Source organism: Lissotriton helveticus, chromosome 3_2 (genome assembly GCF_964261635.1).
Source record: "Lissotriton helveticus chromosome 3_2, aLisHel1.1, whole genome shotgun sequence".
Lineage (NCBI taxonomy): Eukaryota > Metazoa > Chordata > Amphibia > Caudata > Salamandridae > Lissotriton > Lissotriton helveticus.
The window spans coordinates 181,418,688-181,441,839 of NC_136062.1; the positions used below are offsets into that span (position 1 = coordinate 181,418,688).

Sequence of the window (23,152 nt, forward strand, 5' to 3'; positions counted from 1 at the left end):
CGCAAATGTAACTAGTCCTGAAAGGGAGTTGTAGTCTGAAGGATGCAGGTGCAAGTAAACTATTGTATGCCACTTGTGTACTAAGGACCAGCATATTAAAAATTAAAGTATAAAAAGTGCTTTCCTGGTCGTTGGGTGGGTGCTGTAGAGCATGTATATGCTTGTTGGCCCCCTCAGCACTTTTGATGTTCCTGTGATATTTCGCTAAGCTATCTCGGAGCCTTCTCTTTTATGGCTGGTTACATTTTCATGCTTTTAACTAAAAGCGCACAAATTTTATTGGGAGTATTGTGTTTTGAATGCGACGAGGTTAAATCACAACCTAACCAAGCACTCCTTGTTCAAAGTTACAATGCTACACTGTAACCTAAACATTGTATAAAGGCAACTGCAACAAACACTGGCAAAGTCAATAGGTATCATCGTTGTGACTTGTTGGCTTTGGCAATGGTTGAATACCACACTGTGCAGCATCATTGAAGCTGTGCAGCATGGCTGAAGTAAAACAAAAAACTTTTACATAGCAGTCTGCATCCTCTCTACAAAAATATTTTTTTTTTAGTTACTGTAGAAATTCAAATCAATAACTAAAAACAAAACACTTTTTTTAATTGGGTGTAAATGGAGAGGAAGCAACAGGAGCAGAAGTAATGGGGTGAAGCAACAGGGGGATCAGACTCAATATGGGGGCTGGTGTGGTCACTGAAGCAACATGGGCAGGGCAGACGGGCACGCAAGTAGCACAGGGAAGGCGGGGGACATGGATTCAACAAGTGGAGGGTGACACAAGGAAGCAACACACGGGAGGGCAGGGGGGCACAGAACGACAGGGGAGGGTGGAAGCAACATGGAGAAGTATACGGGCAAGTGCAACATGGAATGGGGTGGGGAGGCGCACACGGGAACAAGCAGCAGCACGAGAGGAGAGATACACAATGGAGAATGCTAAAACAAGGAAGAATGCAGGCTTTCTGCAGCGGATAGCTGGAAGGAAAGGCACATACTATAAATAACATAATACAAATAAAATCAAAATATCAAGCAATCAGTGTCTTCAGTTCCCAAGCTCACAAAAACAAGCATTGGCTGCGCGGCCGTGAAAGTGACGCAACCGCGAAAGTGAAACTGGCGTTCAGAACAAGCAGTAAATGGAATAGGGTCCTCTCTATTCACCCCCTTTGATCGGCGTCTTTATTTTCCCGTGGCAGTCATGTAAATAAACAAGTGATTGTAAATAGAGCAGAGGCTTGTTCCTGTGAAGCAGCCAGCATGAGGAGCCATTGGGTGGAACTTCAGCAGGTCGCAAATTCCATGACTAGGCTGCGATGCCCAGATTGGGTGAAAGGGCTACCGCGTTCTGTTCTCGAGGCTTCTCATAACAAAAGACCATGCAGTGCCCCAAGCTGCACATCCGAGATTGTGAGTTTAATTAAATTGCCAATGCCTGCATGTTGGTTTTACTGTGTTGTGTACTGCTATTTGCAGACGTCCCTTACAGTCAAGTGATTACAAGTAGAGCAAGGGGGGGATTTTACATGAAGCAGCCTGCTGGAAGAGCCGGTGAGGCGGGCTTCGGTGGGACGCAAATTCCACAATAGGGTGCAAAGGCCAGACCGGGAGGAGTTGCCATCGCACGCTGTTCTTGAGGCTTCCCATGCCAGAGTCCTTGAATGCTGAAAAGAAACTGTGGGGCTCGTTGCTGAGCTAATAAAAAGGTGCGCAATGATGAGCAATGAAAACGAGCCCTGCAACAAAATTTCCAGCCCTATTTTCACTTGCGCTCAAAATGATGTGAAAGAGCAGCAGGGGAGAGGGCGTGAAAGAGCAGCAGGGGAGGGGGCGGAGAGGAGGCTCTGAGGGAGAGTGACGACTAAAGGCCGAGAAAGAAATGCACAAGGCGGGCAGGGGAGGGGGCGGAGCGGGGAGAGCGGCATGTGGGTGTTAAGAAGCCGGGCCTTTGAAGTGAAGCTAAGCTTCACTTCAAAAGGTGTCGGAGGAATGCGGCTGACGGTGATTGCGGCTGTGCACGCGCTTTTAAGCTCAATGCACATGCGCATTGAGCTTAAAAGTCACGGGCACTGCAAGGAATCGCCACGATTCCTTGCTGCTTAGTTAAAAGTTGTTTACGCCGCAATAGGCTCGCAAGCTCGATGCGCATCGACAGGCGAGACCTAAAAATGATTAGATGATACTGAACTTTTGTATTGGGAGGCTTTTAGTTCAAAATAATGCACAGACTGGAACTTCCCCTTTAAGTTTCCTTAGAAAGGCAGGCCTTTGCTGTATTCAGCAGAGTCGCATTGCCTTTCCAACTATCACCTTCTCGTCGAATGCCTGCCACAAGTCTTATTAACATGGAAGAAGGTAATCAAGATAGGAGCACGTAAATTTGCAACGCACTAGGCCTGTGGTGTATGTCAAACTACATCAGTTTAGTTACAGTTCTGTGGCTAGGTTGCTAACAATAGAACCTGGAGAGCAAGTTCTAACCCAGCTTCAGCACAAAACAAATGTGTGATTCTTTGTAATGCAGTTAATTAATGTTCCTAACTTAGCACATGTGAAATATTTAAATATGTTTAATTTAAGTATGGCATGCAAAAAACAACATCACAATATGGAGTCGTCCCAATTACATGCTCCCACTGCCCTTTGTCACATTTCAGCTGCTTAGTGCCTGCTTTAATAAGAAAACGTTCCATGCAAAGCTCTAAGCTGCTCTTTGAAGATAGGCCTCTGCTAAAATTGTTACAAAATAAAAACATTTAAAAATGTTCATGCAGGTCGTCTATGCTATATTTTTTTTGTTTGAATTTTTTTTATTGGAGTTTTGTATTCAGTTACATTCATCACAATAATCGATAGAAAAATAACTAAAACAAACATTTCATTGTGGATTAGATAAACACTTGTCAATTATTAATCGAGTAAGCACATTGAGAGGAATAGCTTACACCGTTCATTATGAGTTCTGATAGTACAGGCATGGTACTGATCCCACGCCAAGCGTTATCCTGTGCCCAGCCTCAGATTTGAGATAATGTGCGAGTACGTGCCAGTGATTAGGTACGTCAGCGTAGATCAGGGCCTTTTAGGTGTTCCGTTCCTAATCCTATATGGTGTGTTCTTACTCAATGGTGCATTAGTGTATCCCCACTAGGTGCTCATCGGATTCGGAACCACCGATGTGATGGGGGTGGGAGAGAAATTAAGGGAGAAGAAGGGGTAAGGGATCCCCATTGAACCTGGGGGTGAACTGGGAAAACTTTTGCGAAGCTACTAGTGTAGTATGATTATGTATGCGGTTGCGGGTGTGATCTGTATTTCAATGTCAGATGCATGCGGAGGGGAGGGGGGGTTTCGTGTGGAGTTGGTGTTATATCTCACTCGGTGTCCTGTAGTTGTTTCGGTGCAGGTCGTCTATGCTACATAACGTTAAGGTCAAAACAAGCATGTTTCATCAAAGTTCAAATTGTCAGACCATTCTCTCCAAGTAACTGCATATGGAAGAAGTACAGAAGGGCAGAATACTTTTACAATATACACAACTCACCATTCTATTCATAGAAAGTCTTAACGTTTATCTTTTTAGCCAACAACCAGTTGGCAAAAATATTTTATGATACAACTACCCACTAATCTTTCTCTCCATCCACCCCATCTAGTTGCACCTCTTCTGTGGTGGTCAGAGTACCTTTAAAGGCAATGTTGCCATTGAAGTTTAATTCACAAAATGCAGTGTTGCGGGAATGATCAGCTAAATGAGCTAGGCTAATCATGAGAACGACTCTCAAAAAAGGCAATAGGTCCACTTAGTTTGGCATTGTCAATTACTGTTGTTCAGGGTACAAAAAGTTATATGTAAGTCTAGCTATAGGCAAACTCATCTCTGGGAAAACCCAGGGACCATGCCAGGTTCTCATGCCAAGTTTATTTGACTCTAGGTGAGGCATACAGAAGCACTTTAAATTAAGTGGAGGTGAGGGAATCAAAAACTTTAGGAAAGGGGTGGGGATTAGCACAACAAAGCAATTTCTCAACAGATCTAGCCACTGGAGAAGTTCTGACCTGTGGTCATCGAACTCCTTGTTGACCCCTATTTACGGGTTTCGTAGGGTTCTGATTACTTCACACAATTTAACTGTTCTGCTATTGCAAATGAAAATGTTGCTACTTAATTAGGTTGGCAACCGTCTGAGGCACATTCCCATGCCATGGCTGCTTTGGAGTGATTTGAGGTAGGCTTCAAGCACAGAGGAGTGCAAACTTTCCACATTTAATAGTGACAAATGTACATACAGTAGATCTAAAAAGGGATAACGTTCATACTATTGGTTATATAGAACATCTTAATTGAAGAAGCCTTTAAAAAACCATCCGAGAGCACCCATGTTTAAGGGATCATCCATATAAGAATCTGTGGCATTAAGCAAGATGGTTAGACTATCGTTAGCAATGACCAAGCCATATCCACCACCAAATTTAGCTAAGCACATTCCTGCACAAAAAGGAAGGCGAGATCAAAAGGACCCTTACTCAGCTTTTAATAGCAGTCAAAGTCTGGACTCCAATGAAATACTTGCAGACAGCAAAGGAAAACAAATTAGACAAAAACACAGTAAATGGATACTAAATGTGTATATAAACTCAGACTAATTAAAGAAAAGTACTTAAAATGGATTCAGGAACAGCGCTACAAGGCAAAACCAATTCCACAAACAGTGATAACATTGCTGACATAACCCCCCAAACTTGAATATATATTGGATTATATTAAAACAATCACATGGCCTTCCCCAATCAAGCGTGGGTTGCCAATATTGCTTCATTTTATATTTAATGACCTTGACTTTGCAAACTTGGAACACTTAATTGCAAAAGTATCCCTAGAAGTGTTCTGCTCCTCTTCTTCATTAGAGGCCTGGAGCAGGAACTTCTTTGTTCTGACATTGGATATAGAACCTAGAACAAAAGAAAAACATGCACATCTTGTAATGGTTTGGTGTGAGGCGCAGTCCTTCTTCCTCCAAGGGAAATAGGTTCTCGTGCAGAAGTTAATAGTATTGGCACCATGACCTGTGGGACAAGCAGGTTTTTCACATATCTAGTAGAAATCTCCTGCCTGGCAAAGTGAACAACTAGTAGGTAAGGTGGAGCCTTAGACACGAAATTTAAACCAATACTAACTATAGCTACTAAGATTCAAGCATTAAGTAGGTGAGTGTGGGGGGAGGGGGCTAGTGGGGGACCCAGAGTCATAGCCTTTAACATTAAAATTTGAAAAGATAAGGTACAGAACAAAGGTCAAGGGTATAAAATGCCTGTACCTTGTGATTGCCATCAGAAGCCCTCTGTTACCAATAAATTACCCATGAAAGGTTTGTACCAGGAGACCTTGGACACCATAAGCTCATTGAGATGGTGATTAAGAGACATGATAAACAATTAAGAGGCTTAAACAGCACCATTTTCCAGGCAAGGAACAAGCAGAGGGAACACAGTGTGGAAGAAATATGATCACACTCCTTTAGGTTTGTTAGTCACATTGCTGTTGTATTTCGCAGGCTAAATTGCTACTTCCAATTCGATATTGTTCCTGAAGTCAATCCCTAACTGGATCATAGCACTGCCTACAGTCAGGTAGAGGGATTCGAGTTGACCAATTTACATTTTGCTTCCTAGAGGCAAACATTACAAGACCCCACCCAACTTTCTCCTCTTTCCTAGTTTCTCACACAAAGACCCTAATTAGAAATACTGTCCTACCAACAGCATCCTCACTACCACCAGTATTCAAAGACCCCCAAAAACGTTCACTTAAGCAAAACGCATGTACAAGTTGCTTCATCAATTATAATTTTATTTAGATTTTCTATTCTTTAAGCACCAATGAGCAAGTAGAATGACTATTAGTTAACCTTCAGCATGTTTCATTCAATTTCTAAAAACCCATCAAGTGTACACCATCTCCAAACAACGTCCTGGCAGAAATGTTTCCAGTCACAGATACTAGGGCCATCCACTCTGGGAGAAGCATCTAAATCTGGCTTTCAGACTGAGTATTAAATAACTTGAAATCTCAGCACGCCGCAATCTACTCTTACTAGTCTAAGTTTTCTTCCCCATCGCCCATGTACAAGCGCACTGAAACTGCACATGAAGGATTGCTCCACTTTAAAACTCTCAGCCATTATCTTCTGTCCTACACCGCAACTGCACCAAAAACATGGTGCCACTTCTATGATCTCCAAGTGCAGTACTGAAGTTACCATTATAAACTCATAAAGGCCACTTCTTTCAAAGGGTAAGTGGGTCCGTCAGAAGCGCCCATTACTGGTAAGAACAGATGCGAAGGCGTATTCAGGACAAACTATTCCATTTTGCTTTACTAAGCTCTAAGCTCAACAATACTGCTCAAGGACCAAACCCGTTCATGTCAGTGGAACATAGACAATGGATGTTCCACAACCACCTCCTGCGCCTCTAGGCAGCAGCCTTGTGAAAGCAAGGCTGGCAAGATCCTCATCAATTGCTGCATAGCTGCACACACTATTCTTTCAACTACATTTCTAAGGCAGAATATTATTAAAGCTTGACCAAGGCCATCACTGGTCGTCTTCATAAACCAATTCGGTCATGACAACGCAAGCACTGCTACATCCAATCGGTCTACTTTTAAAAGCAATGCAAAATTATTGGCTCTACTAATTCTTTTCAGCCACTATTCTTCTGTATCGGTCAAAAGAAAAATGCTTCTTTGCCAAACCTCAACAGGAGGTGCAACAGCAAAGTCAACGGTAGTGGTGTGTAGGGTTTTTTGGTTTTTGAAACCCACACCAGCGGGGAGAAGCAACAAAGAGCAGGAAGGAGAGTAACTGAGGTGGGCAGCACCTGTGATAGAGCTGGAAAATATAACCCACGCCTATGAAGCTAGAAGAAAAGTGTAAAATTGTTCCCTGAATCCAAGCAATGGAGGGACACCAGTAACCTAATCAGAGAACAGTAAAGAAGAAATTCTGCAGAGGTGGGAGAAAACAAAAATAGAGAAGCCAGCCAGTGAATAAGAAACAGGGAAAGGGGGATACGAAAGGCATCCAATTAACTGTACTAGCTACAATCTTCTTCACATACCACTTACAGGGTGCCCCCATCAGTTCTTGCCCTCTACAATACTTACTGGACCATCTCAAATCCTAGATTCAATTAGGTCTTCAAAGAAACTACAGAATAGTATTCTGAAAAACAAGACAGAAGAAACTCTTTCAATAAGAACTAAAAGACAGATTCAGTATCTGCCCTCTATCGCTGGAAGCAGTAAGAAGGATCTTAAGTACAAAGTAGGGGGGGTGCCTAAAACTAAAAAACATTTGTACTCCATAATGACCCAAAAACTGCCAGCCTGAAAAATTCCTTACCATAAACAACCCTGAACAACTCTCCTCCAGACGTATCTATATCAAAGGTGGTTCATTACAGACCTTGCCCTAGAAGACAGTAGGTCTAGTAGGGTCCAGCAACCATTAGACATCAAATGCTCAAATGACCTACTGATTTGATTTTTCATAAACTATGCATCATATAAAATCATTGATTAACCAATTAATGAGGAACTTAGGACCAGAGAGATCAGCACAGCTGAGACACTATGCTCTGAGACCATCTCCCGTACAATCTGACAAATCACTATGGACTGCGTACCAGAGGACAGTTACCATGAGACCATATATTTATCCATGGAATTAATTGCATCTCCCAAAAATAAAAACACACCAAGCGCTCAACGCAAATGGTATTTTGAAAAGTTGAAACAACCAAGAAAGAAAGGTGTATGAAAGGCAAAACTATCTCAAACACTCCACCCTCTCTAAATTCGAAAGAAGAGTACTGAGACCTTTTATTACAGAAACAGACCAAGAAAACTTCAACCAGTGAACAAAAGATTGCAAATTGTATTTATAGAGCTCGTTCTACCCCGGAAGCGTTTTTCGGTGAGTTGCATGCTACTCAAGAACCTAAAGGGAGGCCAGCCATTGGAGGAGAGAGCCATCACTCCGATTTAGCCCCGTCTTTTTCGGATTTGGGGGCGTAAGTTTTGCTGTTCTTTAGACAGTGACGTTGTCCGTCACTCAAAACAGCAAAACCACGCCCCCAATCCGAAAAAATTCAGAAGCTTGAGGACGCCATTTTGTTTCCTTCGCTGTGAAGGTGAGCCGTTCCTCGCTGTCCTCTGGAGTCACCGAACAATAGTGCCTGTTTAAACGGATTATTATTCATAGGTATGTAAACTACATGTTTTAACTTCTTTCTTTCACTCAAGAGGTCCTCCCGTCAGCCTGGAGCACAACCACGCACCGTGGAGTTCGTAGTGGCAGCTGCTGATGAAATCCCTCAGGTAGGCCTGAGCGGCCGTGGTAGGAAGCAGAGCCGTGCCTCGGGTTGCTGAGTCATGGGAGGGCTGGCAGCCCCGATACAAATGCAGGTAATACGTATATTTTCATATCAACTTTTACTCCTGTACCATAGAGGATTAAGTGCTCAGCCCTCGGCTCCCCTCTCTTCGGGAGCAACGGCCGCCACCGCCATTACATTCCCCGGCCCGCCTCCCTCCCGCTCCGCACTCACCTGAGGCCCAGCGCGGACAATGCAGCCCGACCGAGGGGCCTCTAATATCTGCGACCGGACACACCCTGCGCCTCCTCCCGCACCTACCCCTGACCCCGTGGGGCGCTGGCAGCGGACATGACACAGTCCGGAGCGACGCGGCACCCGACAGACCGCTAGCACAGCTTTGAATTTGATTGGTTTTTTTTTAAATGAATTCTGGGGTTGTGTTTCTGGCATTATGGAAGGAGTGGGGAGTGGTGTTACGTTCTAATAAAAATAGGCTTTTGAATTAGTGGGGCCCTCTGGGGCCATGGAGTCTGTCATTTAGTCCTAGATACAGTGGAATATGCATAATCGAGTCTTGAGCCGACGACAGCGCAAATGGCCCACCTTTTTCCATCTTCCCTGAGGAACAGAGCGTGTTTCCTTAACAATTTCAGATGAATGGTCCAAGATGAAAAGTACAAGGTAAGCGATTTAGGAGTGTTACACTCCACAGTACAAATACCACAGGATACCCCAGCACCCTTGCTGAGCAAAACGATTAGAGTTTCTAGCACCCAAGAAGCACTACTATACTTTGCCATTGCTGGCAATGCGTGGTTTCAAAGATAAACTTCACGTAACACATGAACTACACTTGGGCACTGTATTCATGCAAGACACAGATTAAGCGGTTGCATGTATGGAAGACTTAATTTCTGATTAGATTTCTGTGACATTTGACATACGGCAGGCTCACATACCGTTCTACAGGCTGCAGAGTAGAAACATTCTGCAAAATAATGTCAAATCGACCAAATCAGTGACAGGTAATTTGCCTGCAGAATGCAATTTCTCAGACACATTCCTAAATAAGTTTGCAATGTATGCGCAGTTACTGAGCGAGCTAGACAAGGCCTCACGTGGTCTTGATGAATGTGGATTGTACGGTTCAATGTTTGGCCAGTCGCATCATAGCGTAGGGAGTAACCTTTGCAGTCGATAGCCGAGATCAGCGTAGAAGGAAGAACGATGTAATCGCACGCTTTTAAATGTGCATCGATTGTGATTTGTGATGTTCGTATCTCTAAAATGTTTCGTCTGAGAGCTGCAGCATTACATGACTCTAATGACGGATTTATACACAATTTTTGAGTTCAAATATGTTTCCGTTAATATTAAACTATATTTTGGGGCATTCACCTGCACAACGATAATTCAAAGGAATTAAACTTGAGATTTTCTGCAGTTTATGTTTTAATGTTCACGTTTTAGCCAGTCGCTCATTGCCTGTTTAAAGTTTAATTGAACGCCGAGTGCTGCTGCAACTCGGGAATGTGTCGTAACAAGGTGTGGTGCTTCTTTAATGTCGATAATCTCCTTCCAACGCAGTTAATGTCTTGATTTTTCTCATTAACGCCGGTGCATCAGCTTGATAAAAGAGAACAAGAGTAGTGAGAAGCGGTTAGGTTATTTTTAGCCTGTTGGAATGATCCTAACTTAACCGTTTGTGTGAAATGCTTACTTTTGAGCCCCCCCCCTAACTTCCCAGTCTGTGGGGGGGGGGGGGGGGATGGGGCGGCTTTATGTCCAGACTGTGTCGAGGGGCTTCGGCACGGTCGCCGCAGCTTTCGCTCATTTAGGGTCCGGCTTATAGTATAGTTGACCGAGCCTGTGATGTAAGAGCAGTGGACACGTTTTCCTGACCGCATATGATCAACGGAGGCTCGCACGTGTTTCATTTGTATTACCAGAAATTTGTGACTAAAATGTTTTTCATTGCTTTTAGGAATGGGGGATGGACCAACGACAGTAAATAGGTAAATACGGTCTTGTTACCATTCCTTTCTTCAATACTGCACTGCCTGCTCTGACAAATGCTTAAAAAAGTGAACATTTTCGACATGGCATGGCTCAAATGCGTTTTCAAAATGCCTTGCTTGCTGTTTGAACCCCGGAGCTAGCAAAGGCGAATCCAGTGACAATTAAAAAAAAAAAAAAAATGAATATTCATGTCGTTATAACTTCAGTCTCACTTGCAGTGATGTATATTTACATTTCAAATGGTTGAGTGCTCCACCTGGTATTGGGACGCTCGATCTGTAATAACTCGAAGGAATTAAACTGTGGGTAGGCCAGCGAAAGCAGTAAAGAATACAACTTTACTACGTACATTTATCCGCCCCTATTTAGGGAATCCTAGACGTGTTCAGTAGATTGCCCCTCGTCCTCCTAGCTCTGTTCTTGGCGTCTTGATCGTGTATTATGGAATGGTTCTAGATGTTACATTTAGTTTTGTAATCTACAATCTAGCTCTGTGCTGCTTATGATGACTATTAAACACATGGGAATCTCTCTGAAAAAGGATGAGGGATACACTTGGAGCTGAAAGTGCACAGGGCTGACTGGCGTGGAAATGTACCCGTGGATAACGTGCTCACTAAAATACTGCTTTCATAATTGTAGGACCACATTTGCTGGAAATTGCACTGGTTCTGAGGTGACCGAGAACAAGCGGATTACATTTCAGTGGGCTGCCAATGGACGTGGCGATGGAGAAACGGACGTGCCCGGATGAAGCTGGTAAGTGTTGGTTGAAGGTGTTTAAATTCTCGTGCCAGTTTGTTTTCCTCACTAGATTGATATGGTTATTTTGTTGATGAAAGGCATGTAATTGTACTTAATCGTTTTTAGCCAAGTCACACTATCAGAAGTACACGTTTATCACCAGAGAGCTTTGCATGAAACTTCATAAATCGCTCGAGGGGCATGTGCTGCGTGCTAGCCTCTGCCCTAGTTAAACGACTTCTCAGGCAGGATTCCTTTGTGTTTCTTAGAGGGTACCCTGCATGTAGTACTGTTAGTGTGTACTGCATTATAGTAGCACGCGATGGATCTGCGCCGAGATCGATATCATGATGATCACATAGTTCAGCAGATGAACAGTGGTGAATAAGAGCTCTTGTCTTTCGCTCCTATTTGATGTATGCATTCCTTTTTTTGTAGTTTGGGGTCACCCGTTCAAAATGCCCGCGTATTGTCTTCTTTCCTCAAATGCTTAGGTGGCAAAAAGCAAGAAACCTAATATGAACATTCAGACTATCCCAAAACAATTTATAGCACACTAAACTTAACCTGAAAATTGCAAGATGCGATATTTATTATTATGGCATCGTTCACTAAATTCCAAGAAATGGAAGAAGGGATGTACAGAGGCTTCAATTGAAAGGTTTAACAAAAAAATGCTTTAGTGAGTATCGGAGTATTTCATAAAGAGAAAAAAAGCTTTTTAAATGAGAAGATATGTAATTCATTATTGAATAACCTTCAAAGGATGTTAAAAGCTCAGAACGCACGACACACGACTGTTCTTCTACACACCCACCCGCCAACTACGATCATCCAATCAAGCCCTCACCGCAATTCCGCGCATCCATAGATCCACCATGGGAGGAAGATCCTTCTCCTACTTAGCGGCCAAAACCTGGAACTCTCCCCACTCACCTCCGCCTTACACAGAACCACCTATCCTTCTGAAAGCAGCTAAAATCATGGCTATTCGATAAGTAATGCACACACCCTCCCCCAAGCGCCTTGAGACCCTCTGGGTGAGTAGTGCGCTATACAAATTCCTGAACTTGAAAACGCACCAACTCATCCATCTGGGCCCTGGATATCCCCAAAGGAAAATAACCTTTTTCTTTATAATAAAATGGAAGAAAATTGTGGTGTCTTTGGAATGCCATTTTTGCTTGGTCTTTGAAGCTCTCTGGTATTTTTGATCCGGTGTCGGCCCTCTCTGCTTTTGACAGCATGTTAAAAGTAGAGTCGAGTGGTTGTTTTGGTGAACTGTGATCCGGATTTCAGCACTTCAAATCCCAGTCCAGGCCTCTGTTTTCCCTTAAAGCCAAATTAACTAGCTTGGGCCTTGCCTGTTCGCTGTGGTGCCCTGGTCCTTCCTCACCTCCTATTTGGGGTTTTGGGAATGTGTTTGGAGGAGATCACTTTACAAAAGGCGCTCCCTCTAACCCAAGGCCTGCTCCCAAGTGACAGCAGGCTCTCTCGATAGAGACAGGCCAAAGCGGGCCCTCCAACTCCCAGGGGTGCTCCCCTCCCGCTGACCGTGACTTTTTCCCGCCCCATCCCGCTGATGAGGTCGCCGCTCTCGTTTCTCTTGTGCCTGGAGAGTTTTGCGGTGTATCAGGAAACTGTTGTCTTTTATGCCAGGTCCATCATGGGCAGTGGAACGAGCGCTAATGAACCTGGGATAGATTGTTCTTGTTTCTCCTGACAGCTTATGTGTGCTGATTAACGGCATGAGAGGTAAGTGCCGGGCTTGGGGTGGGAGGTATTTGTAGCATGTTTGTTTGTTGCTTATTGTTAGCATGCATTCCACATCACTCTCAAACACACTACCTCACAACTTTACTCTCTCTCTCACTACCTCACTCTATCTATTTCTATCTCACTCTCACTATATCACGACTCCCTCAAAAAATCACTACATCACTCTCACTAACTCACTCTCTTTCTCACTACCTCACAACTTCACTCTCTCACTACCTCACTCTCTCTTTCTATCTCACTAAGTCACTTTCACTCTCTCTTTCACTACCTCACTCTATCTCACTACCTCACAAACTCACTCACTGTTTCCATCTCACTACCTCCGAACATCCCTCTCCCTCACTACCTCACTCTTTCACTACCTCACTCTGTCTCTCACTACCTCACTCTCTCTACCTATCTCACTACATAACTCTCTCTACCTCACTACTCCACTCTATCTATCTCACTACCTCACTATCTCAACTTCTCTCTCTCAAAACATCACTACCTCCTCTCTCACTACCTCACTCTCTAGCTCACAACTTCACTCTCTCTCTCTAACTCACTACCTCAATCACTCTCTATCTCACTACCTCACTCTTTCTATCTCACTAACTCACTTTCACTCTCTTTCACTACCTCTCTCCATCTCACTACATCACAACATCACTATGCTTATATCTCACTACCTCACAACATCCCTCTCCCTACCTCACTCTTTCACTACCTCACTCTCTATCTAGCTCACTCTCTCTCACTACATCACTCTCTCTCTATTTCAATATCTCACTCTCTCTCTCTCACTACCTCACTCTCTCTCTGCTAATGCAATAGGTATCACATATGCAAAAGAAAAGCTAATACCAATTGAAATGACAATGCCATTTATTTAGGGATACAAAAAAGATTAAAAAATAATGAGCAATACCAATAGCTCTACCTAGAATATTGCCGAGACCATTGCATTGTAAATGCTAGTTTAGTTCTCCATTCATCCAAGGTGCTGGTTTTCTTTTGGTAAGTTCAGTTGTTTCTTGTGGAATTACGATGCCAAATGCTTCCAGGAGCCTCTCTGAGTTTTTCTCCTGCGTTTATTGTGTGCAGATCTGTGTTGGATGTTCGCTGTGTTTCTTGGTCCTCAAAATTCCGTTTGTTCCAAGGCCAATGTGTGCTTGCTGAAAATCTGGCCTTAGGTGTGCAGTGTTGTATTTTTTTGTGGTGGAAAGCTACCAGATGGTTCTCGGATGACAGGACTGGAGTAATCCTTTGGAAAGTGGCTAGTTCTGGATTGGCAAAATGACATCTAGGATGTCTAGCGATGTCTGTGGGTTTGATCTTATATAGGTTCAGTGTCCAAGTTAGTGATTATAGTTCACAGATGGGGCATATTAGGTTTATCAAAACAAATGTTTATGTCACATATGTTCGAGTGTACGGTCAGAAAGTCTAGAATTGAGTCTAGAAATGTGCCTGGGAATTTTCCATTGCTAGGCAATGTTCTGTAAAGGAGAAAATTAGAGGAGACAGTTGATGTAAGGTTACATCTGGTGATGAGGGCCTCACAAACTTGTAAGGAAATCTAGTAACTCCAGCTTTGGTGGGATTTAAGGTTTCCTTGACTATAGTAGCTAGTCCGCCTCCTATTTTACCTATGCGATTATGTGTGAGAGTTTGATAGCCTAGAGAAACATCTTTGTGCAATACTGGAGTCATGTCATCCCACAACCATGATTGAGCTATGAAAAGCAAGTCACGTTGTAGGTCTGTGAGCAGGTCATAGATGCGGTGCTTATTTTTAGAAAAGGACCGTGCATTTATTCGTAGGCAGTTTAGAGACTGTATTTTGGTGGTTACGTAAATTTGTTTTCTGAAAGGGTGAGTAGTATCCTTTTGGGCTTGTAGCAGGTAGGCTATTTGTGATGCTGTTAACTGTACTGGAATAGCAGTAGTGTATCTATATCTTTATCCTCGTCCTCCGGTCTAACACAAACCCTAGCCACCAATCAGACCAGGGAGGCAACAACCAATAAGAAACCTATTTTAAACATGTGAACTCAAACTTAAGGGACTGTGCAAGGTGTTAGGGGATGGCAAAGGCCTGGTCAGGTGCCATGTGGGCCAATCAGCAAAGCAGAAACTGGTATGCTGGGGTGAGGGGTTGTGGATGAGGCAGCTGTTCGTAAACTCAGAATTTCCTTGGATAGAAAGAAACAAGCATTTGCAATGCAATAGGTCTCATTTAAGAAACTTTGACCTATTGGTATTGTAACTGACAATGACTTATTATTACAGCTTTTTTTAACAGATAAATAAAAGGCGTGGTCATTTACAATGCCAAAAGCTGAAAATCTCGCAACTGCGAGACCTATTGCATTGCAAATGCTTGTGCTTGCTTGTACCGTGGCCGATGGCATCCATGCACCACTATTGATGCCAACTGTTTAACGGGGCGACACCAGGGCATGACGGAATCCAAATTGAGCATATGGAGGTGGCTATATACAGTTTGACATTGTACAAGTGGGAGACCAACTACGTTCATCATATAAGGCCAGGAAGGGCCAAGCACAGTGCACTACACTAGCACACACCACGCTTTGCACCAGGTAGGACAAGCCACAGACCACATTTAGTAATCAACACCAATATGGCAGCTAAGCACAAGCTCAACATCTGTGAATGGCCCTCAGTTGTAGAAGGTCAGGCTCGTAGCGGTAATACGATTTTGTGATGTTACCATTACCGAAAGCTTTTTTATATGAGAAAGAACTTGCATGTTTTTTAGCATTCGAAGGAGTAGAGTTACCACTGGTTTTTGGCGTATGATAAAAGGCATGCAGGACTTGTGCAGAGAGTGGTATTACCACATTTCTTGATGAGGTAATAACGTGTTACCTGTATATAAACTACAAAATGTTTTGCAACACATCCATTATATTCTGGATGCGAGCCCAAGTGAACTGTGTGCACTGAGGGCCAGTTAAACAATAGTCTTCTACTCCTAGAAGCACTTGAAATGTGCAAACTGTACCCATCAAACTACAGTTCACATCCAGAATAGACATATCTTTCGTACAGTTCATCTCCGAGGGAGCCTCTAGGGGCTTTAGAAAGTTAGCAAACGTTACCAGGGCTTCTATTATCGACCTGGAGTGAAAGACGACAGAGGGGTACCTCAGGGGCTCAAACCAATGACCTCGGGGTAGTCCACTAATCCACCGGATCGGTCCATACTCCCCAAAAACATGCACACAAGCCCAAACTAGTGCTAGTAGGACAGCTGTCTCCATAAATGTGGTCTTAGAACTTGCCCTCCCCAATCACCTTTCCCTTCTCAGGACCAATGGACCTTCGAGGATACAGATAGCATCTATGATGTGCCTTAATGGAACATTTAGGTCTTAAAAATTATATGAAAAATAATTCAGTCCATACGAACATACACTTTTGATTGTTTTCTTGCTGCACAGGCAAGCACCATCTTTACCAGACTAAACAGTGGGCGGGCCGATAGTTAGGCAGTCCGGAATCGGAGTGTTACCACTCCTGAATGACTCCTTACTTGCCAAATGATGGAGAATTGTTGGGTGGTCTCACTACTACTCGTTAGTCTTCTAATTCATGCTCTAATACAATTAAACACTAAATAGCATTTTATTCGCCGTCTCAGCAGTGAGGCCAACAATTGATTAAGCAGAGTGTGAACCCTCCAGTGAGCAGCACCAGTGTAAGTTCTGTATGACTGGAGGATTGTTGCTCCGATTTTAACAGATTTGTAATTATTTCACAAATACTTTACCAACGGGCACTCATTAAAACACGTTTTTGCTAGTACAAAGACATCTTGAGCGACCCGGATGGTGCGCCTGTAAATAAAACCACCGCAGAGCGTGCATGTGTGTCGGGCGGAGGGGGATCTGGAAGCAAGAGCTGTAAGGAGCATCCAAGGTGCTTCTTTTTATCTGATGATCGTCGCAGCGCATCTTCAGCATACGTCCCCTGCGCACTAAACAGTGCTGGGGTAGTCACCTGTGCATACTGCATCATAGAGGCACACAGCCCTGGTGCTGGGGCGGCGATTTCTACATTGACTCAAGCATTGGCAATAACTGGTGCAAATTGAAATTATACTGTATTTGTGTGTGCTATTTAAAAAACAAAAATACCCAATTGCACACCAGTTAACACCAGCAAAATACTGATAGTAGGTGTGAGTGAAAACAGTGAGTGCAGTTTGCAAAAAGCTCTAAAATGGCCCTGGCAACAAAGAAAACAAGTGAAAGTGAGTCAGTAACACAAAGCAGGTTTGGCCTTTCACTTAATGTTCCTTCCAAAATGGGCTCCAGGCAACAAGTTAATCTCTTCTTGCGCCACATTTAGAGGCTTGACAATAACGTGCAAGTTGGGGCTCAGGAATACCACTACTGCAGTTCCAAAATGGTTAAAGGGACTTCAAGGAGGGGCGGCGCAATGAAAACAAACTGCACCGGGCGAAATGCAACAATGTAAATAAAATATATTCAAATTAAAAGAAGCGGGACGGTCAAATTAAAACAAACTGGTGTCCAGCACTGCAGCATTTACATTGCAAATGCTGGGAAATGCTGCGTTTCTGTAATAGGGTGGTCGGAGGGTGGAAGCAGCAACGGGCCAAAAGCAACGCTTAAACAAGCTTCGATCTCTTGTCTTTATGTGGCCATGTGTTTCAAATTAGAAACACATGTCCCGATAAAGATAAGAAATTGCTTTGCGACAAGACGCAAAGCAGGGCACCGAGTCCGGTTTGGAGGCGAAAGGGCGTCTACAGAAAACCCTCATTTCTAATGGCAGGCCACCGTTTAGCATAAACGGTGAAGCTAGCCAATGGAAATGAGGGGCAGGGCTTAAAGCCCTCTTCTGAAAGTCCTGGTCAACAATAAATCTCGCGAGGCGAGCAGCGCATGCGCGGTCATGCCACACGAGACCTAAAAATACACACTTTGCAGGACATGTTCAAGTCTGCAGGTAAGGCCAAAATGTAATAATATATAATGCTTTTGATGCACTCACAAAAAACCTCTTAGTCAAAAGCTAGTGCTACATACAATTTTCTAACAATTTCAAACCAGAAAACAGGTTAAGCAGTCTATTAAACACTTGTCTTAGGAAATTGTTTTTGCCTTTAGATTCTAGAAAGGGAGAGGGGTGGAGAGGTTTGCCTTGTAGTATCTTTAGCACAGTTTAGGGAAAACGAGTAAATAAATCTAAAGAGTCACACTGTGAAAAAAACAGACGTTTTAAAGTAAAATTGCACTACACGGAGTGGTGCTCTTATCACCGTTGCTGTGACCTGGCTCTCTGGGCTGATTAGGGCACACAGATGTGTAAGGCTCACAGAAGCGGGGACTACAAAGCGATGGGACCAAAACACTGATAAATCAAGAGCATCTACTGACAGACAGCTGGACCAAAATGGAAACTTTCTCCTTGCAAAATACTTACAGTATTTTAACTGTAGATCTTCAACAACTTTAAACAACAACCATTGCAGTTCAATTCAAATATAGGTGGTAGAAGTTTAAACCCAGTGACGGTCTCTCTCCCTCAAGCACTGACAGACACTTCACATAGCCATACATAGATGACCCAATCTCATCCTCATTTACTCAAAAAGTTGAACATAGTAAACTCAACCCTTTGGCAGGGCTGCCTAAACGCTAGATGTGTAAAGTCTTACAGGATATGCAGACCTAAACAACTATAGATAGGCCCCTCGGTCATCTTGTTTATGGCCAAAGTCCATGAAAATTGAGTTGAAAACCAACTGAAAAACTACCTTTATAGATTGGGGGAAAAAGACCTTTAGTCAGGTTTCAGATCAGGCCACGTTTATAGAGAGCAGACCTATCCACATAGACAGTACTGTGTGTTGCAATGAACAGGAAAAACCATTAAGGATCTAAAAGAATAATTTCTGAAACCACTCCCCTGCAGGTAGATAATGGCTTAAGCTTCCTAATTGATTGAAACCGTTTTCTCCCATCAAACACAATATTTTCTCTTGACATATTCCAAAACAGTCTTGGTGCAGAGGACTGTGTTGAAATGGTTCTAATCATATCTTTGCAACAGGAAATGGAAATCTACTCTGATGTACACCCAACACCAAACGAAGAATGAACCCCACCAAAACGGAGGTTCTGCTTCTATCTCCATCTAAAGATAATCCTCGATACAGAGTTGGCTTAAGTTCCTCTGCCTTCTGGATATCTCCCCAATGTAATCAAAAAGGCTAAATTACTGATGTCAGTATGGATAAGAAGTGCCAAATGGACCATCACCTCAATAGCATTGAAAATGGAGCGAAATACCAATTATGGGTTGTAAGAAAATTGTAATCTTTCATCCTCGGGCATGACAAAACTGGTAGTTTAAGCCCTGGCAATTAACAAAATTCATTATGGGAAATCAAGGTTGGCATCACCCAAAGCAGTCTTTCGTGCAGCCAAGTGGCCATCATCAGCAAAGTTATCATGTACTTCCAGAAGCAAGAGGGAGCTGCACTGAAACAAAGGAATCTAAATCAACTTTTCTTAGGGAGTGCACAAGAAATGGGTAACTGCATTTCTACATCAGGAAAGAAAGCCCAGATTATTTAGTACGGACAAGAAAACCTTCTTAAGAAAAACAAGTATTTGCAATGCAATAGGTCTCGCATTTGCAAAAGTTTGAGCTATTGGCATCGTAAATGACAAACTTTTTAGCTGCGTGTTGGTTTTGAAAACAGATAAATAAATGGCATTGTCATTTACAATGCCAATAACTTAAACTCTCGCATTGTAAGTGAAAATGCCTTTTATTTATGAAAAAAACGCATTGTAATTGATAATACCAATAGCTTATTGAGTTTATTTCTTAGAGGGCCGACAGGATTACAGGAGATCTGTGTGGGGAAGACCACGTGATGGGGTTGGGGGGGGCGGGAGTTGTGAGGCTTGCCATAGCTTGGAGATTGGTTGGGCATATGAGGGGATCGGTGTGGGCACGGTGGTGTTGGTTCCTGAGGGTAGGTGCAGGCGGGTTGCTGTGTAGTCTGGTTTGTTTGGCGTTTGCGGGGGGGGGGGGTTGTGCGCAGACACCTGCGGATGCCACAGCCAAGAATAAGGCGCTAGGTGCCCACTGAGAGCTGGGGGGGGGGGGAGTCCGGCATAAATTTGTGTTGATCAAGTTTTGATCTTGGTATGGCTCAACATTTTGTGATCCTGGGCCGATGATTAATCTCTCAGAGTACTAAGAAAGAGGAATGTGGTCTGGGGTGACGGAACAGGGAGGGTTTAAAGGACGCGTTAATGTTGGAGGTGGGTAGAGGTAGACTGGGCGCTTGAGTGGGAGCAGCGAGAAGAGAGGGGCATGGGGGCTGCTGTTCTGGTGGCTTGGGTAAAGGCAGCAACGGATCTGGTTGCAAGGTGGGGCGGAATGCCAGGCTGACCAGGAGGAGGTTTTCTGCGGATAAGAAGAGTGGAGAGGGTAATGTAGGTTGGAGTGCACTGGGCGTTCCTAGGCATGGGGGGGTGGAGTTGCGGTGCCGGGCACTGTGTGGCACGACAGCCACAGATGAAGGGCAAGAGTGACTTGCACACGGGGGCTGGGGTTAGAGGCACCAGTTCGGCAATGTGGGGAAACGCTGGGTTGTGTGGTGCACGCTGCTGTAAGAAGGAAGAGAGGGCTCCTCGTGGTATGGTGGTCTGCGTGGCGCAACAGAGCGGGGGCGTGAGCGAGCGTATATTGCAGTGAGCGACTTCTGTGGGGAGCAGCCGTATAGCTGAACATGAGCTCGCCTCCCTCAAACTGCTAAGTGACTCCACAAGCTGCAATGTTAAAAAGGTTTCCCAGTAATAAAACGCGCACACACCACTCCCTGTAACATAAGCGAGGTAAATCCTCATAGGGACATCACCAACCGAAATCGGCTGCGGCGACAATCCTTCAAGGAGGCCAGCTAATGGAAGCAGCATTAGATATGGAATAGTTTCCACTAGGCCCCACACTGTGTCAGATCTTGTGATTAACTCTGCAGAGAAAAGCCCAAGAGAGGTCCTCAGTGAGCCGTGTGGGAAAGTCCCAGGGGACAATAGACATGTCTTCCATGCTGTGCCCGTGCACAGCCGGTTTCATAGCGGAGCCTGCAAGAGCGAGAAACGTTTCCTCAAGCATATAATGAAAAGCTTACAGTACTGGCACGGGAGGGGGGGCTCTGTCTGGTGTATGTTTACTCTGTGTGCGGGCCGTTCCATTCAGTCTAAGCACCCTCTTGTAGGACGCAGTTTTGGGGCCAGCTTCTTCTCTTCCAGGGCAGTTTACAGCGGGTGGTAAGCGCAGCACTCCACATTGAGGGGGGTCCCTTCAGCACAGCAGCCCGTGCAGAGCAGGGGGGCAAATGCTTGAAAATCCTACTTGTGAGCGGAAGCTGCAAAGAGCGAGATGACGAATACGGCAGTCTTTCTTTTCCCAACCTGCTTCATTACAGAGGTCAAAACATTGGCTGGCTGCTGTAGAACGCATTCACGCACACATACACAACTCCCAGAGCTAATGGCTTGAAGAGAAGCTTCAGGGGGCTCGATAAAGGAGACTAGTTCTACATGTCTTTTGAAATGCGTTGTGCATTATACCTTTTTAAGATGCAAGAGCAGGATCGTTTTCCAATTCCTAAAAGGATTTTGTAAAACACCTAATTTTTAAAAATAACCTTCCCGGCTGTATCTTAACAAGCTGGCTGCTGAGGATGCCAGGGGCTTGTTAAATGTGCTTCTGTAGGAAAACACACAAAGTCTGCCGGGATCCCCCTGTCCTCTCCGTGACCTTGTGCACCTTTCTGCTCCGCACCTGCTTCAGGGCTGTACATAAGAATTTTCTTATCTGCTTGTTAAAATAAACAAGCAGATAAGTCTTCACGACAGCCACAAACCAGGCCATGGTGTCCGAAAAGCAGACAGGGTGGCACCCAAAAACATTCCTTTCCATTGGGAAGCCAGCGTTTACCATAAACACTGACGCTACCCAATGGAAAGGAGGGGTGGGGCTTAGAGTCCCTTTTACAAATCTTGTATTTACAAGATCTCTCGCAGAGGCAGACTAGCCACGCGCACGAGACCTAAAAATGAAAAGCCATGCACGACTCTCACATCCACCACTGTAATACTCAAATCTGTGTTAAACTTGTTTCTGTGCTTTTGACCTGCTGCCCTTCCGCAAATTCCTCAATCTTGTGTGATAGTATTCTTGGTAGTAACGTTTATAGTTCACCAACATCCATCCCAAATCCTGACTTAATAGTTAATCGACGATTTTCAGTATCATTCTAGCATAGCAGCACGTGCCACAGAAATAAAGGAGAAGGAACAACCAGTTAAAACTAAATAGCTTCTGGATCCTGCCCTTGTGGTTGGCACACGCTTGAAGCGCTCCTGACAAACCTAACACGTGTACGTTTAACAACATTGGCAAACTAAACTGCACAGACATAACATTCCTGGAACTTCAGCAAGGGGGGGAAAGAAGCTGATATAATACCTCAGACTGAGTGAGCCAGGAGGAAGTTACAGCTCCAACAGTCTGTTTCCACACAACGCAGGGCGTGAAGAAGAAAAAAAAACAGGAACCAAACAGAAACGAGGCATAGAGCTGAAAGCAAACACGGATCTAGGTCGCTTATGAACGCCTGATTCCAGGCGAAATAATGCATTATAGTTATTGTAAACATAGCACTTGCTCAAAACCTAAGGAGAAATTGATAGTTCTTCTCCAAGAGAAGGGGCACAAATAGGTAAATAAGAGTAAAGAAAAACTGTTCTTTTTACCCATGTGCATGTTTATACCCATGTGCATGTTTAAGGTAGTCTTGAAGTCCACGCCTTTTGGGTAGAGCTTAATGTGTGCCTGTGATTACCAATGGAGGGCACCAAAACTTTTTTTTGGGGCCCGAAATTTTCTTTACATCAGACTCTGCCCCGAACTAGAAAGACACTTCGAAAAGGGAGCAGGGCCATGTTAAAGAATTAAGGAAACAAAGTCAAAAGGAGACAGATAGAATGAAAAAGGCAAGAATGAGGAAAAGGGACAGGAAGTGGATAGTGCTGGAAGAAGAGCCAGCAGACAGCCTGGATATTAAGCAACGCTTTAGCACTTGGCAGAGCACGAGGGAGGGGCCCAAGAAAACCTTTGGACCCCTGAATTTTTTATTTATTTTTAGTTCATT

General features: G+C 44.0%; 1 protein-coding gene and 2 non-coding genes across 7 annotated transcripts in view; 2 read left to right on the forward strand and 1 right to left on the reverse strand.

The window, feature by feature from the left end:
* CSNK1G1 (casein kinase 1 gamma 1) overlaps positions 1-23,152 on the reverse strand; it is a 746,303-nt gene that overhangs the window by 664,412 nt on the left and 58,739 nt on the right. The gene's annotated exons all lie outside the window — the stretch shown is intronic.
* Positions 10,905-10,980, forward strand: LOC144826723 (small nucleolar RNA SNORD79). The gene has a single exon (XR_013609915.1). It is a non-coding gene; the product is annotated as a small nucleolar RNA SNORD79 (small nucleolar RNA).
* LOC144826724 (small nucleolar RNA snR60/Z15/Z230/Z193/J17) lies at positions 11,494-11,577 on the forward strand. The gene has a single exon (XR_013609916.1). It is a non-coding gene; the product is annotated as a small nucleolar RNA snR60/Z15/Z230/Z193/J17 (small nucleolar RNA).